Source organism: Scyliorhinus torazame, chromosome 20, assembly GCF_047496885.1.
Source record: "Scyliorhinus torazame isolate Kashiwa2021f chromosome 20, sScyTor2.1, whole genome shotgun sequence".
NCBI classification, from domain to species: domain Eukaryota; kingdom Metazoa; phylum Chordata; class Chondrichthyes; order Carcharhiniformes; family Scyliorhinidae; genus Scyliorhinus; species Scyliorhinus torazame.
Window position 1 is genome coordinate 1,527,210 of NC_092726.1, and position 17,820 is coordinate 1,545,029.

At 46.5% G+C, this 17,820-nt stretch overlaps 1 long non-coding RNA gene across 1 annotated transcript in view; it reads right to left on the bottom strand.

Moving 5' to 3' along the window:
• Nucleotides 1–2,906: 2,906 nt before the first annotated feature.
• Nucleotides 2,907–17,820, bottom strand: part of LOC140396722 (uncharacterized) — a 45,421-nt gene continuing 30,507 nt past the window's right edge. The window contains exons 2-3 of the long non-coding RNA XR_011936602.1: nucleotides 4,738–4,843; nucleotides 2,907–3,723 (exon numbers count right to left, since the gene is read on the bottom strand). This is a non-coding gene — a long non-coding RNA (uncharacterized lncRNA). The remainder of the gene's footprint in view (nucleotides 3,724–4,737; nucleotides 4,844–17,820) is intronic.

The window sequence follows — 17,820 nt, forward strand, 5'->3', positions numbered from 1 at the left end:
AATGGCAAGGGGAATTGAATACAAAAGTAGGGAGGTTAAGGTTCAGTTGCAGAGAGCCCTAGTGAGACCACATATGGACTACGGTGTACAGTATTGGTCACCTTATTTAAGGAAGGATGTAAATACATCGGGAGCAGTTCAGAGAATGTTTACCTGGAATGGGCAGGTTATCATGTGAGGAAAGGTTGGAGAGATTGGTTTTATATCCATTAGAGTTTACAAGAGTGAGAGGCGACCTGATTGAAACATATAAAGATCCTGAGGGATATTGCCGGGGTGGATGTGGTGGGATGATTCCTCTTGTGGGAGAATCTAGAATCTAGGGGGTTACTGTTTAATAATAAGAGGTCGCCATTTAAAGCGGAGCTGAGACCAGATTGTTTCTCTCAGAGAGTCTGCTTCTTTGGAACTCACTTTCTGAAAAGGTGGTGGAAGCAGAGGTGAATAGGTTCTTGGTAAACAAGGGGGTGATATGTTATCGGGGGCAGGCACGATGCAGATATCAGATTAGCCATTATCTTATTAAATGGCGGAGCAGGCTGAAGGGGCTGAATGGCCTCACACTGCTGCTTGTTGATATGGTACACATGCTGCCACTCTATTTGGCAGTGAAAAGAGTGAATGATAAAGGTGGTGGGCAGGGTGCCAATCAAACAGGCTGCTTTGTGGTGTCCAGCTTCGGGTTTTGTCGGGGCTGCACTAATCCAGACGAGTGGAGAATGTTCCATCGCTCTTATTTTTGCCTTGTAGATGGTGGACAGATTCTGGGGAGTGAGGAGCTGAGTGGGCGGCACGGTAGCACAGTGGTTAGCACAGTTGCTTCACAGTTCCAGGGTCCCAGGTTCGATTCCCGGCTTGGGTCACTGTCTGTGCGGAGTCTGCACGTTCTCCCCATATCTGTGTGCGTTTCCTCCGGGTGCTCCGGTTTCCTCCCACAGTCCAAAGATGTGCACGTTAGGTGGATTGGCCATGATAAATTGCCCTTCGTGTCCAAAAAGGTTAGATGGGGTTACGGGGATAGGGTGGAGTGTGGGCTTAGGGAGGGTGATCTTTCCAAGAGCCGGTGCAGACTCATTGGGCCGAATGGCCTCTTTCTGCACTGTAAATTCTATGTCTATGAGTTACCCGTACCCGCTGCTGGATTTCCAGCCTATGATCTGCTCTTGTAGCCACAGTAATAATATAGCTTGGTCCAGTTCAGTTTCTGATCAGTGGTAACCTCCAGGGTGCTCATGGTGGGGGATTCAGCAATGGTAATTCCATTGAATGTCAAGGTGTGATGATTGGATCCTTGTCTTGTTGGTCATTGCCTGGCACTTGTGTGGCATGAATGTAACTTGCCACTTGTCAGCCCGAGCCTGGATATTGTTCGGGTCTTGCTGCATTTGGACAGGGACTGCTTCAATATCTGAGGAGTCGCGAATGGTGCTGAACATTGTGCAGCCATCCGCAAACATCCCCACTTCTGACCTTATGATGGAGGGGAGGACATTGATGAAGGAGCTGAAGATGATTGGGCCTAGGGCACTACCCTGAGGAACTCCTGCAGATATGTACTGGGACTGAGATGACTGGCCACAAAACAACCACAACCATCTCCCTCCATGTTAGATATGACTCCAACCAGCGAAGAGTTTCTCTCGCCACACTCGTCAAATTCTGCTTTGATGTCAAGGGCAGTCATTCTCACGTCACCTCTTCAGCTCTTTTGTCCTCGTTTGAAACCAGACAGTACTGAGGTCAGCTGAGTGACCCTGGTGGAATCCAAACTGAGTATCAGTAAACAGGTTATTGTTTAGCGAGTGCCACTTGATGGTGCTGCAAATGGCACCTTCTTCACTTTGCTGATAATTGTGTAAAGACTGGTGGGTGCTAATTGGCTGGGTTAGATTTGTCCTGCTTTCCATGGACGGGACATACCTGGGAACCGTTACACATTGCCACAAAGATGCCAGTGTTGTAGCTGTACTGGAGCAGTTTGGCTTCGACTGTGGCTTGTCGTGGAGTAGCACATTACTACTTCTGAAATGTTGTCAGGACCCATACCTTTGCAATATCCAGTGCCTTCTGCTGGTTCTTGATACCACGTGGAGTGAATCGAATTGGCACCTATGATGCCGGGAACTTCAGGAGGAGTCCGAGATGGATTATCCACTCAGAACCTCTGACTGAAGATGTTTGCAAATGCCTGATGTGCTTGGCTCCCTCATCACTGATGGTGGGTGTATTTCTGGAACCCTCTCCTCCTGTTAGTTGCTTAATTGCCCAACATCATTCACGACTGGATGTAGCGGGACTGCAGGGTTTTGATCTGGTTCTTTGGTTGTGGGACCACTTAGCTGTCTGTCACATGCTTCTTTTGACATGACGGGCACGTAGTCTTGTGTTGTATCTTCGTCAGATTGACACCTCATTTTTAGTTGTTTGGAGCTGGTCCTTGAATACCCTCACCCTCATGCACTCTTCATTGAATCATTGACCCCTGGCTTGATGGCATTGACAGAATGAGAGATATGCTGGGCCATGAGGTGTTACTGTGGTCTACATTCTGCTGTTACTATGGCCTACAACATTTCATGGATGCCCAGTTTGGAATTGTAAAATCTGTTCTAAATTCATCCAATGTTGTGCAGTAGTTGTGCATCCTCAATGTGAGGACAGGATTTTATCTCCGACCAATACTATCATGGACAGATGCATCTGCGACAGTAGATTGGTTCTGAAGCAAGTAAATCGAATTGGTTTTTCCCTCTTGTTGGTTCCTTCATCCCTGCCATATATAAAACATGGCGGAAGAGTCACAGGGCCGCTAATTAACTCTAACAAGAAAAACATTTATTGAACATGAAAAAATTGGAGTGTGATACAATACTCCTTAACTCCCCCCCGCCCCCCCCCCCCCCTATCTTAGCTTAACAATTACACACAGATTTTAATATAAACAGGTTGCAAAGTACATCATAAACTATAATGGTCTCATTTACACACAAAGTCATTTTTAAACAGACAAGGTGACTGTGGTCAAATACACACATTCCACTCTGAACCCAAGTTAGCGTGCATGGATTTCCACTCCGAATCCCCCCGGATGATTGTTATACTGTGAGCCTCACTGAACTCCGCCTTCCACACCAGTCATTTCACATTCTGCTTCCAAAAGTCACACTTTTAAATCTTCTCTTAAATTATGCTTTCCCTTAGCGATTTGTGGTCCAAAATCCACACCAGGGTTTCTAAAAGTCATTTTTAATCAAAACTTCCTCTCTATGTTTAACAGTGAATTCAGTCCAGGAGTTTGCACTAACCTCTTTAGGATTTCTTTGTCTTGACTGCTGTGCAAACTACTCACAATTGATTTAACTCTCGATTCCCAGACTGCATTAAAATTGCATCATACCTTGATTTACCTTTGAAGGCTGCTGTCCCACTTTAAATCTGGTTATGTCAATTGTCTCTTTAACACAGAACACTTTGTTTACTCTTCTTGGAATTCTTCTGAACAATATCTTGATCTCTGTTCACTTAACTTGAGTCTTCTTAAACATTCTTTCTGCTCCAATTCCCTGGTTATCTGGACTGTAACTTGCACTTTAGAAAGCCTGGCTCATTGCAGCTTCTGTTCTGCCCAGTCTCTCTTCTGGCAGACTTGAGAGATGTGAGGGGCGTGGAGAAGATCGGGGCAGACTTCCAAATGACGCCCCGGTCTGCGAGGAGCCTTTCCTGCTAGTGAGCAAAAAAACAGCAAAGTGCCGTTGATTAACAAGATGTTTCTTGGCACTGCATACGGCGAGAAACACTCTGCTAAGTATCCGTTCAGCGGACTTTAACCCAAGTCTGCTGAATCGCCCCCCCGATTTCTCATATTTACTAATATAAATCCCTTCAAATTACTTTTGTTTTCCTCACAGGGAATAAAATTGGTGCCATTGGATATAATATCTGCAACTCACACAGATCAATAATGGCATTAAAATGGTGAGTTGTGTTATGTCTTTAGAGACTGACGGCACTGGGCATCCTTCAATTATAATTTGTACATTAAAGTGGTGTTTGCAATTAAAATGCTTGAACAAGAGACTATGTCATTCACAGATTAATTAACGTTCTTTACTGGAGTACAACAATTCACTATCAGTGTTGTAGTGGCACAGAACACTAATAAGGAGATCAAAACTGGGACAATTGTCTCTTTAATTAAACACCTTGTCTTCAAAAGTTGCAATGCGTTATTGGTGGTCAGGGAGAACTGTAGGATCAATCAGTAGGCAGTTTGCCCTACCATCTCTGTAGCAATGGAACCCTATGCCCTGTTAATGTTCAGCTAGGTGTGACATGAGGAGAAGGTGCGCAGGTTATATTTCACACAAAAAACTTTCTTTGATACATTGGAAATGCGAGATTCAGATTAGGTCCTGTGCTCATTAATTAGACAGAGAACAAAGTCAGCACAACTCACATGTGTACGCTTCACGTGCAATGCAGAATAAACACCCTATTTTTTGTGTCTACCCACAACAGTACCACCAATAGACACTCTTATCAAAGCTCATCCCTCCAGTTCTCCCTCAATGCCAATGTCTCTCTTTTGCCAGTTTTCCTGAGCATCCTATCATCTTTCATAACACATGATATAGTCCTGGTTCTATCTTATTTCATGTTCTGAATCTGAACACTGGCCCAGTTTAAAGATAGTTTGCACCAACCTTTCCCTGCAACACTAGATTTAATCTTACATACCATTCTTTTAACATTGTCCCTTAGCCGCTCACAACGAGGAATCAACAGCAGTCATGAAGAGCACTTATTTGACTTTGCAACAGAAATCATCAGGGTCACACGGGGCCTGAAAAAGAAAAGAGACGAGGAGAACATCAGCAGTGATATAGTGTGTACAAGTGCACATTATCAGATTTATTTGCTGCAGTGGATCAGTCATTTTTCAAAGCCTTCAGCTGTTTAGCTGTCAATTAACAGAGAGGAGTATCAGTGAGCAAGACATCCATCTCCTATTAGTCGTCCTCTGATTTATGAAGCATTAATTCAGGGCCCTCGCCAGTACCAGCAGTGAACTTTCAAAGTAGCAGTGGCATTGATGATTGAGCAGACCGAATCTAGCCAACCCTCTTTGGAAGGATTCTGCTTCCCGCTGGCCCCATGACTAATGACACGATGAAAGAGAAAGGAGAGGCCAGCAGCTGAGTTCAACTGAGAGCTCATAGACAGGGACTAATTAAGATACTCTTGTAAGTATGATTAATAAACGCAGACTGGGAGGGTATGCAATAAACAAGGGCTAACCAGCTGGCACTGTGTTTTATTTAGAACACAAAGACTTTGCTTTGGAAAAAAGATAGTTGCAAGGTTTCCGTTCCCTTTATACCTTTCCTATTCTCTCGTAGATCAAAAGAGCATGAAAGAATTACAACTTCCCTTTCAATCGGATGCCTTTCATTTTTAAGCTTCATTGACAGCATGTACTTGCTGCCTTGTCCTTCTAATGGTCGAGGTCACAGGCCTGCGAGGTGCTGCCACAGAGTCGCACCTCAATCAGAAGGTTGTGGATTCAAGTCCCACCCCAGATTCAGGAGCATAAAATCTCCATTAACATTCAATGCAATGTAGAAGGAGAGCTGCACTGCCAGAGGTGCCGTCTTGCAGGTAAAACGTTAAAGTGTGGCTCTGCCTGCCCTTTCAAGTGGATGTAAAAGATCACTGGATCATATTGTGGAAACGAGCTGGTGAGTTATATCCTCCCAGTTTCCTGGTAATGTGTATCCTTCAACCAACACCACTCAAGCAAATTACCTTTCCATTATCTCATTGCTATTTGTGGGAGCTTACTGTGAACATAGGACATACAGTGCAGAAGGTGGCCATTCGACCCATCAAGTCTGCACCGACCCACTTAAGCCCTCCCTTCCACCCTATCCCCGTAACCCAATAACCCTTCCTAACCTTTTTTTTGGACACGAAGGGCAATTTAGCACGGCCAATCCACCTAACCTGCACGTCTTTGGACTGTGGGAGGAAACTGGAGCACCCGGAATAAATCCATGCAGACACGGGGAGAACGTGCAGACTCCGCACAGACAATGCCCCAGCGGGGAATCGAACCTGGGGCCCTGGAGCTGTGAAGCCACAGTGCTATCCACTTGTGCTACCGTGCATAAACCGACTGCCACGTTTTTTTACTTTATAACAATGATTATACTTCAGAAACACTTCATTGGCCGTGAAGCCCTTTGGAACGTGGTGAAAAGTGCTATAGAAATGCAAGTTCCTTCTTTCTTCCGAACAAGAATGCAGTGGGTGATGCCGGAATCTTCTAATCTCATTGGGGGTCTTCCAGTTCTGAGCACCTCTGTAATCTAGCTGTACGGGTGGCTCACAGTTTAGATCAGACAGAATATTACTGAACATTTTCAGATCTAACAGGTAGAGAATTAAATATTCCTTCTGCATTTTCTCTTCCAGTATACACGTCAGTGGAAAACCGGCTCATCACCCAATTAATTTCTTCCCGATGCGCTTGCATTTGTCTCAATGGCCCCTGCATATCATTCATTTGCAGAAATGTTATTGTAAGCACTAATTAAACTCAAATCGTTACTCATCCTAATTAGATGAGACGGTAGACACATTTCTTCTAATCCTTTCATGTAAGGGCGCGAGCAAGCTAAGGAATGAGCTGGTTACAGAAAAAAGAGTGGATAGGCATGTTGGAGATTCATTCAATCAAGCAGGGGAGATGGCTGTCGAAGAATTGTGCCTTTGGAAATGAATCATTTGAGATGGGACAAGTGATGAGGTGCTTGGGGTAACAGGTGACTTTGTATCACTGCTTCCCGACACACTCCAGACTGAGTGTTTTCCATGCCTCATGTCTGTATTTGTTGTGGGCCAATTGGGGGAGCACTGTTACATATCTTACACTTGCAAATCACATCACAGACGTCCATTCAACCTAGACAGCCCCGTTCTGCAATGATCTAACCAGCAGGAAAAGGAGGTGTGTAAACAAGAGTCTGTCAATGCAAGAGGAGCATGTCCAGTCCCGAATGGAACAAGGAGAAGGCAAGCTGTGGGCACTGGAGGAGGCCTCAACTTCCTTCTCTCTTCTTCCTCATCCTACATACTCTACATGACAAGCTGCAGATCAGATAGCTCCAACACACTCATTGTTCTTCCTGCCTCCCCCTCACACAACAAGCTTACGTTTAGAAACTTGCCATGGCTTCTTTGGAAGCATCTTCCAATCCTGTGACCTCTATTACCTTGCCTTGCAGCAGGGACAGAACACCACCACCTGAAAAATATCCTCCAAGTAACATATCACCCTGACTTGGAAATACATTTCCATTTCTTTCTGTTATTGGAACCCCGAGCTGCAGCACTGTGAGGACTGAATGTAGAAATGTGGAAGACTGGGAGTTGTGACTTTGTTGAAGTGCTGTTTGATAAATGGATTTCTGAGAACTTGGACAATGAAGGATTCTCTTGCTCACTGACATTCTTCCTTCTCTCTTCTCTTCATCCTCCTCCATATCCCTCTCTTCCCAGTTGGTTTAGCTCTATGGTGCTTGTTGCTGGTCAAGCTATATTCACACCTTTGACAACATCTGTTATCTACTGCTTTTCAAAGTGCTTCACAGCCAGTAAGGTATTTTGTGAAGTGTCGTCGCTATAATATCAGAAATGCAGCAGCCAGTTTGTGTACAGCAAGCTCCCACAACCTGCAATGTGATAAACGACCAGGTAATTATTTATCCATCAATCAGTGGAACACATCGTCCAGGAAATCAAGCAGAATTCCCCTGTTTTCCATTGGACACTGACCAGATCTTTTACATCCACCCGAGAGGGCGATCTGGCCTTGGTTTGCCGTCACATCTGAAAAACTCAACCTACGACAGCACAATGCCCCCTCAGCAGTGACCCTCTGACAGGGCACTCCCGTCTTGCAGGTAGATGCTGTGGTGATAGTGCCACTGGACGGGTAAGCCAGAGACTCAGGCCAATGCTATGGAGACATGGATTCAAATCCCATCACAGCAGCTGGTGGAATTTAAAATTCAATGAATAACTCTAGAATATAAAGCTAGTCTCGGTCATGGTGACCATCATTGATTGCTGTAAAAACCCATCTGGTTCACTAATGTCCTTTTGGGAAAGGAAATCTGTCGTCCTTACCCGGCCTGGCCTACATGTGACTCCAGACCCACAGCAACGTGGTTGAAGCGTCATAACTGCTGTCTGAAATGGCCAAGAATGGTTTAGGGAACTCAATTAGGGTCGAGGGTCAAATGCTGCCCTTTCCAATGTTTCCCACATCCCATGAAATATTACAAAAAATCTTCCTCGGTAATGACTGCCTGAGAGTGCAGTGCTCCCCCAGTAGGAAGTGTCAGCAGTGATTCCACACTCATGTCTCAGGAATGGGGCTTGAACCTACACCCTCCAGACTCAGACAGGAAAACACAGCTGATTCATGACGGTCAGCTAGAATGCTGCAGCTTGTACAAAGGCGAGATTAGAAGGGAGAGCAGGGTCTGCTCAACAAGAGGCCTCAGAGATCTATCAACAGGATTTTAAAAGAGGGAAAAAATGTAAACAATGTTAACAACATGCAGAAGAGCAATAAATCAGCGGCTTGGAACAGGGAGATGCTGACCTCTGATATTCCCAGTAATCCCTCCTGTCACAGTGAATTTATGAGAGCAATTTTATAGGGCTCCATGACCTTGCCTGCTTGCCAGGCCACCAGAGGTAATCCATTCATGTCTCAACATGAGTTAGGGTGCTGCTTGTGAGAGAGAGCAAGACAACAGACAGAACTATACCTTTTCAGGATGTCCCAAAGATTGAACAGCGAATCAAGGATTGTTGAAGTTTCGTCACTGCTGCCAACTTGTGCACAGTAATCTTGCACAAAAATCAGTCTGATAATGAACAGAAAACCTGCTTTAACTATTGATTGAGGGAGAAATATCAGCCAGGACACAGGGCAGAACAAACCTGTTCTTCAAAATAGCAGCATGGCATCTTTTATGTTCACTCAAGAGGGAAGACCTAACAGCAGTGGCACGGTGGTCAGCACTGCTGCCTCACAGCGTCAGGGACTGTGGGTGACTGTGCGGAGTCTGCACGTTCTCCCTGTGTCTGCGCAGGTTTCCTCCCACAGTTCAAAGATGTGGAGGTTTGATGGATTGAAATGAAATGAAAATGAATGAAAATCGCTTATTGTCACAAGTAGGCTTCAAATGAAGTTACTGTGAAAAGCCCGTAGTCGCCACATTCCAGCGCCTGTTCGGGGAGGCTGGTACGGGAATTGAACCGTGCTGCTGGCCTGCCTTGGTCTGCTTTCAAAGCCAGCAATTTAGCCCTGTGCTAAACCAGCCCAAGTCGCTTAGTGTCCAAAAGGTTAGGTGTGGTTACTGGGTTACGGGGATAGGGTGGAGGCATGGACTTAAGTAGGGTGCTCCTTCTAAAGGCCGTTGCAGACTCGATGGGCTGAATGGCCTCTTTGTGCAATTTCTATGATTCTATGAACAAACCGATTGAAAATCAAGGCGAGGATATTGGAGGAAGATCTCTAATTGTCTGATTAACAAAAGAGAAAACTGGCAGCTCGAGAGTATGACCCCAATTCAGGAATGCTGGCTCAAAGCCGAGGTTACGGCCTACAGTGATGCAGGAAGGCTGGGGCCAACCTGGATGTTCCGAGGAAAATGAGTGGCTGGACTATCTGTTCCCCACTCCATGTATTAAACTATGGACCCAGAAGGTGATATTCTGTGCCTATAGTTCTTCCAGCTTGAGGCCCACAGGACTAGGAACAGGTGAGCTGGTTGCCCTGAAAGCTGGCATAAAAGCTCTCATTCTATCCCAGCTCACCCACCCACCCTCATGCACTACAAAATCAAGTGGCTTTCTTGAACTATTTTTTCCCAATTTTCCCCACTGTTGATTAGGGGAAAAGTTCACTTTTGACAGGCAAACTGTCAAACAATCAATCACTTAACGAGCTTGATGGTTTATCATGTGCTAGGCCCCGGGCCTAGATGGCTGTGTTTATTGACTGCTGGATGAACTTTAGAGCAGCTGCTTTTGTAGTCTGACCTCGAACTCAGTGGTGTTGTTTGATCAGTAGTTTATTCTGAGGTCAGCAGAGGCACCAGCTTTTGACACAGCAACACAACAGATGAATTCTTTATAGCCGGTGAGGGGGCCCACTTGTGTGGAGGCTGTCCATGCATTCCTGCCTCAGTCACAGCGGCATGCTGTGCTGTTGTAAAACAACAACTGGAATTTATACAGCAACCGGAACCTGGTAAAATGTCGTGAGGCACTTCACAGGAGCCCAAACAGTTGATACAGAGCCTGTATTAAGATTTGAGTTCAGACATTCAAAGGTTTGGCTGAATAACGTGGGTCTTAAGGAGCAGATTAAAGGAGGTGAGAGAGATTCAAGGAGTGAATTCCAGAACTGATGAGCTGAAGAGCTGGCTGCTAAAGATGGAATAATTAAAATCAGCAATCAAGAGATCAAATTGGGAAGTTTTTCGGTGAGCTTTAGGATGAGAATCCAGAGCTCCCCTCAGATGGGTGGAAAGGATTCCTCCACACTATCCAAAGAATAAGGGAGTTTTTCTTGTCCTAGTCTAATACTTATTTCTTAGTCAACATCACTAAAAAGATATTTGGTCAACAACTAATATTTATAGAGTGTCTTTAATGCAGTGAAATGTCTCAAGGCACTTCACAGGGACGTGACAAAATATGACATCTGTGATGAACGGTTACTGCCTTATCATCATGTAAGGTGATGTCCCCTTTAAGACCAGGCTTGGAACCCTGGGGACTCCGCCTCTGGCTCCGCCCATCTGGGAGCCATACATAAAGGCCTGCCTCATGGTCTGTATAGCAGTCAGCTCTCGTCCATATCTGTAGCACAGTTATTAGCCTAATAAAGCCTTCTTTACTGTTTAATCTCTAAGCGTCATTATTGAGGGTACCTCAACATCCATTCGGAGATATTTGCTTGAAACGCTAGGCCTTAAAAGAAACTAACAAGGTAGAAAGGCGGAGAGGTGTAGGGATGGTATTCCAGAGCTTGGGGCCGAGGCAACTGAAGACATGACCATCAATGATGGAGTCATTAAAGTTGGGAATGCACTTCAAGGCCAGAATTGGAGGAGCGCAGATATCTCGTGGGGCTGAAGGAGATTACAGAGATAGGGAGCGGCGAGACCATGGAGCGAGTTGGAAACAAGGATGAGAATTTAAAAATAAAGATGTTGCTTGAGCAGAAGCCAATGTGGATGAGGGAGCACAGGACTGATAGGAGAGCAGGATATTGCTGTGAGTTAAGACACAGACAGCAGAGTTTTGGGTGACCAGAAGGGTGGATTGTGAGATCAGCCAGAGCACATTGAGAAAGTTGAGTCTAGAAGCAACAAAGCATGAATGAGGGTTTCAGTAGCTGAAGAGCTGAAACAAGGGCGTGGTCAGGTGATATTGAGAGGTGTAAATAGGTGGTGTTAGTGCTAGCACGATCGCTCACCTTGGGATCAAGTGTGACACCAGTTTGTGAACAAACTGATGTAACCTTAGACTGTTGTCATGGAGAGGGATAGAATCGGTAGCTCGGGAAAGGTGTCTTCCACATATCTAATTGGAGGAAATTTCTGCAGATTCACCACTGGGCGCCGGGTAGTACTGGACAGTCGTTAACAATGGGTGGGATTCTCCCTCCCACCTCACCCGTTTTCTGGTGCCAGGCGCCCCCGCCAGCAGCGGGATCCTCCGTCCCAGCAGCCGGCTAATGGGTTTTCCATTGTGCGCACCTCCCACGCCGCCGGGAAATCAGCGGGTGTGAGTGTACAAACGGCAAAGCGGAGGATACTGCCGGCGGAGGATCCAGACCATTTTCTTTGTGGGGTCTTGCTGTGCACAAATTGGCAGACATCTTTCCTAAATTACAACTGTGACAACACTGAAAATGTTTCATTAGATGTGAAGCACTTTGGGACATCTTAAAATTTGAGAAGTACAGAAGAAATGCAAGTTTTTATTCTTCAGCAAGCCACTGTCTACTTTTAAAAATAAACATGGTAACCTTATGTGAAGGGCATTCAACATTAATCTATTAATCTCATCACACAATAACTTGAAGCTGGAAAATTAACAACATGTAATAGAAAAATGTACAGAATAACCACTGTAGCCATCTGGGACGGCCACTTCCCGATTACAAAATGGACACTTTGCAAAGATTGCAGGGAAAATGGACAATGCTGAGAAAACAAGCAGGTTCAGAGCGTGTCTGTATATTGGAGCCGCAGCTCCCAGACAAGACCAAAACTGTAGGTCCATTAGCATACTAATGGCCCATCTCCAGGAACAAAAGAGTAATATTTGAGTAACCGATACGAAGGCAGACACCCCGGCGCCAGAGGAGACCGAAACAAAGCAGGCCAACGGCCACCTAGGACACGCCCAGCCATCAGGGCACCCACCCCGTTATTGGATGAAATCAATAGGAATGATCAAGAAACAGCCCAATTAATTGGGGCCAAGTTCAAGGCCCGCCCAAAAGAGCACAAAGCCCCTTTGGGTATAAGAAGGAGCCCCCAAGAGAGAATCGCTCTCTTGGACTCGGCTCTCACAGCGGAGAGATCCTTCCACCAGCTGCACCAGAAGCAAGTAAGTCCAAGGTCAACGCTCGCTACCATACGGACGGCCTTAGCTGTTCCCCTTCACCACTTCGACCCCAGCAGCCTCAGATCCGAACAACAGCCATTGTTCCTCTGACTGAGTGGGCGCCCGAAGCGAAGTATAGGCTTTAGCAGTAGTGATAGTTTAGTCTGTAGTATTTGTGCATGAGTAGATTTAACTGTGTGTGTAAATAAATAAATATTGACTTTGAACTAACTAACTGGTGTACCGAGTCTTTGATCAATATTCGGTTTTGAACCTTGTGGCAGTATCGAAAGATACCTGGCGACTCTAGAGCAAACATAATTAGAATTAAGGAAGGCGATCTTATTGACCGCCATATTCAGAGCCAACGAGAGAGAGCAACACCACCTCACATTAGGATGCAGCCACCTCTCAGGTGGCACGGTGGTGCAGTGGTTAGCACTGCTGACTCACAGCATCGAGAACCCGGGTTCGATCCCGGCCCCGGTTCACTATCCATGTGGAGTTTGCACATTCTCCCGTGTCTGCGTGGGTCTCACCCCCACAACCCAAAAAGATGTGCAAGGTAGGTGGATTGGCCACGCTATATTGCCCCTTAATTGGAATCATTTTAAAAAATACATGAGGTCACCCAACCAGGCCGAGGCACTGGGCGGGGTAGGAGACCTCCATCCCAGCGGAACCCGTCTCCGGGCTATCAACGAGGTGAAGGCGAGGACATCCCCCTTCACCCCGTCTGCAGCACCGGTGAGTCTGATACCCCGAAAATGGCCACCGGTGGACATGGCTCCAAATCAACATCCGGAATCTCGGACATGGTGGTGAAGAAAGAGGCCCAAAGCTGACCAACTTGGGAGAGAACCAGAACACACGTGTGTGGTTAGCCAGCCCCCGAGAGCAACGCTACCCGCGTCCTCCACCCCAGAGAAGAATCTGATCATCCTCGCTTTAGTCAGATGCATCACCTTGAATTGGACCAGACTTAGCCCAGCACATGAAGACGTGGAGTTGACCCTGTCACTCCAAACCTCATCGCCCAGAATGGGACCCAGCTCACCCTCACATTTCACCCTCACCTCACTCGACGGAGCTGACCCCACTGAAGGATATGGCCATATATATGCCCGAAATTGTCCCCCCATCGGACCCAACAAAAGACAAAATCCTCTTCAACAGGGAGGGTGGTGGTGCCAAGGGAAACGAGGGAAAAGCCTTGCTCGAAACGTCGGGAATCTGAAGGTATCTGAAAAGACTGGAACCAGGCAGTTGGAATTTCTCCGGCAGATCCTTAAAAGTGGCAAACCTCCCCCTCCACAAACAGGCTCCAAACCTCTGCAAACCCTTCCCCTCCACGACTTAAACGTCGAGTCTAAACCCGCTGGCAGGGAAAGGTGGTTGCAGATGGGGACTAGTGAAGGCAGGGAACAGAACTTAAAATGCTGCCGGAACTGTTTCCCAATTCTCAGGATGGACACCACCACAGGATCCAGGGAAAGCTTCCCGGAGAGAAAGGTGACAATGCGGTTACTATGGCACCAAGGCTGGAAACCGTGCAGGAGCTCGCTTCCATTTGTCCCCATACGGAACCTGGATCACTGAACCACAAAAATATCTTCTTTTTAAAAAAAATATTTAATTAAAACCAGAGCATACATAAACATGAACACATCTTTCAAAAACATTTTGACATCTTTTCCTTTTTTCTCCCCTTAACACCCACTGTAGGGGCTGTTTAGCACAGGGCTAAATCGCTGGCTTTGAAAGCAGACCAAGGCAGGCCAGCAGCACGGTTCAATTCCCGTACCGGCCTCCCCGAACAGGCTCCGGAATGTGGCGACGAGGGGCTTTTCACAGTAACTTCATTGAAGCCTACTTGTGACAATTAGCGATTTTCATTTCATTTTTCACTGGCAACAAACAAACGGGGGCAAGAACAACCTTCATCTAGCCCAGAACCCCCCCCCACCGCCCCCCAGAACTCCTCAGGGCGAACTTAAACTTTCCCAACTTAAGAAATTCTGCTGCATCCCCCAGCCACGTCGACCTCCACTCCAGTAGAATTCGCCACTGGGTAATCAGAGTGTATAGAGCCACCACATTGCCTCTTTCCCCTCCAACAGCCTTGGCAGCTCCGACACCCCATCGATCGCCACCAGAGGGCCTAGCGACATCTCCACCCCCACAATTTTAGATAATGCTTCAAATATCAGGCCCCAAAACCAATCTTGGACATGACTAAAACATGTGGACATGATTTGCCGGCCCCCCTCTACATCTCCCACACTCAAAACTAAAACCTTCCAGCAGGAGCCACCCTGTGTGCAACCGATCAGCACATGGCAGCCACCGCATGTCCACAACAATATCTTCAGGATAATGGCAGCCCAATAGTAGAACAATAAATTGGGTAAATTAAAGTCCCCTGACTGCCTTGGAGCCTTACCTGCCCAAATAAAGGAGGACATTCATTTATTGACTTTGACAGATAAAGGAATTGGGGGAGAAAAATAGGGAGACATTGAAAAATAAATTAAAATCTCGGGAGTTACCTTCATTTTGATAGTTTGAACCCGACATCGCCACATCATGCCAAGGAAATGGGGGAGGTTATCCCACCCTGTTAGTCTCACTTGACATCATCAACCAGACTAGTGTAATTTAATTCATGAAGCGAGGCCCAATTCTGGGCCATCCGGACCCCCAGATAACGGAAGCTAGTCTTGGCAAAGCAAAAAGGTAGCGTCCCCAGTTGGGCTCTCCTTACTGGGGGGTTAACCGGGAAGCATTCACTCTTCTCCAAGTTCAACTTGTACCCAGAGAAAGAGCGTAACTCCGAAGCAGCTTCATTATCTCGTCCATAGAGGGTCTGTAATGTAGCGAAGTAGGTCATCCATATAAAGGTGGTGGTGGATGGCAAATATTCAGCCTGGAGCCCAGTTACCAGTGGTGTACCACAGCGATCAGTTCTGGGTCCTCTGCTGTTTGTGATTTTCATTAATGACTTGGATGAGGGAGTTGATGGGTGGGTCAGTAAATTTGCAGACCATACAAAGATTGGTGGAGTTGTGGATAGTGAGGAGGGCTGTTGTCGGCTGCAAAGAGACATAGATAGGATGCAGAGCTGGGCTGAGAAGTGGCAGATGGAGTTTAACCCTGAAAAGTGTGAGGTTGTCCATTTTGGAAGGACAAATATGAATGCGGAATACAGGGTTAACGGTAGAGTTCTTGGCAATGTGGAGGAGCAGAGAGATCTTGGGGTCTATGTTCATACATCTTTGAAAGTTGCCACTCAAGTGGATGGAGCTGTGAAGAAGGCCTATGGTGTGCTCGCGTTCATTAACAGAGGGATTGAATTTAAGAGCCGTGAGGTGATGATGCAGCTGTACAAAACCTTGGTAAGGCCACATTTGGAGTACTGTGTACAGTTCTGGTCGCCTCATTTTAGGAAGGATGTGGAAGCTTTGGAAAAGGTGCAAAGGAGATTTACCAGGATGTTGCCTGGAATGGAGAGTAGATCTTACGAGGAAAGGTTGAGGGTGCTAGGCCTTTTCTCTTTAGAACGGAGAAGGATGAGGGCTACTTGATAGAGGTTTATAAGATGATCAGGGGATTGGATTGGATTGGAATTGCTTATTGTCACGTGTACCGAGGTACAGTGAAAAGTATTTTACTGCGAGCAGCTCAACAGATCATTAAGTACATGAGAAGAAAAGGGAATAAAAGAAAATACATAATAGGGCAACACAACATATACAATGTAACTACATAAGCACTGGCATCGGATGAATCATACGGGGTGTAGTGTTAATGAAATCAGTCCATAAGAGGGTCATTTAGGAGTCTGGTGACAGTGGGGAAGAAGCTGTGTTTGAGTCTGTTCGTGCGTGTTTTCAGACTTCTGTACCTCCTGCCCGATGGAAGAAGTTGGAAGAGTGAGTAAGCCGGGTGGGAGGGATCTTTGATTATACTGCCCGCTTTCCCCAGGCAGCGGGAGGTGTAGATGGAGTCAATGGATGGGAGGCAGGTTCGTGTGATGGACTGGGCGGTGTTCACGACTCTGAAGTTTCTTGCCGAGCAGTTGCCATACCAGGCTGTGATGCAGCCAGATAGGATGCTTTCTATGGTGCATCTGTAAAAGTTGGTAAGAGTCAATGTGGACATGCCGAATTTCCTTAGTTTCCTGAGGAAGTATAGGCGCTGTTGTGCTTTCTTGGTGGTAGCGTCGACATGGGTGGACCAGGACAGATTTTTGGAGATGTGCACCCCTAGGAATTTGAAACTGCTAACCATCTCCACCTCGTCCCCGTTGATGCTGACAGGGGTGTGTACAGTACTTTGCTTCCTGAAGTCAATTACCAGCTCTTTAGTTTTGCTGGCATTGAGGGAGAGATTGTTGTCGCTACACCACTCCACTAGATTCTCTATCGCCCTCCTGTATTCGGACTCATCGTTATTCGAGATCCGGCCCACTATGGTCGTATTGTCAGCAAACTTGCAGATGGAGTTGGAACCAAGTTTTGCCACGCAGTCGTGTGTGTACAGGGAGTAGAGTAGGGGGCTAAGTACGCAGCCTTGCGGGGCGCCGGTGTTGAGGACTATTGTGGAGGAGGTGTTGTTGTTCATTCTTACTGATTGTGGTCTGTTGGTCAGAAAATCGAGGATCCAGAATAGATAGAGTAGACAGTCAGAGACTTTTTCCCCGGGTGGAACAAACCATTACAAGGGGACATAAATTTAAGGTGAATGGTGGAAGATATAGGGGGGATGTCAGAGGTAGGTTCTTTACCCAGAGAGTAGTGGGGGCATGGAATGCACTGCCTGTGGAAGTAGTTGAGTCGGAAACATTAGGGACGTTCAAGCAGCTATTGGATAGGTACATGGATTACGGTAAATGATATAGTGTAGATTAATTTGTTCTCAAGGGCAGCACGGTAGCATTGTGGATAGCACAATTGCTTCACAGCTCCAGGGTCCCAGGTTCGATTCCAGCTTGGGTCACTGTCTGTGCGGAGTCTGCACATCCTCCCGTGTCTGCGTGGGTTTCCTCCGGGTGCTCCGGTTTCCTCCCACAGTCCAAAGATGTGCCGGTTAGGTGGATTGGCCATGATAAATTGCCCT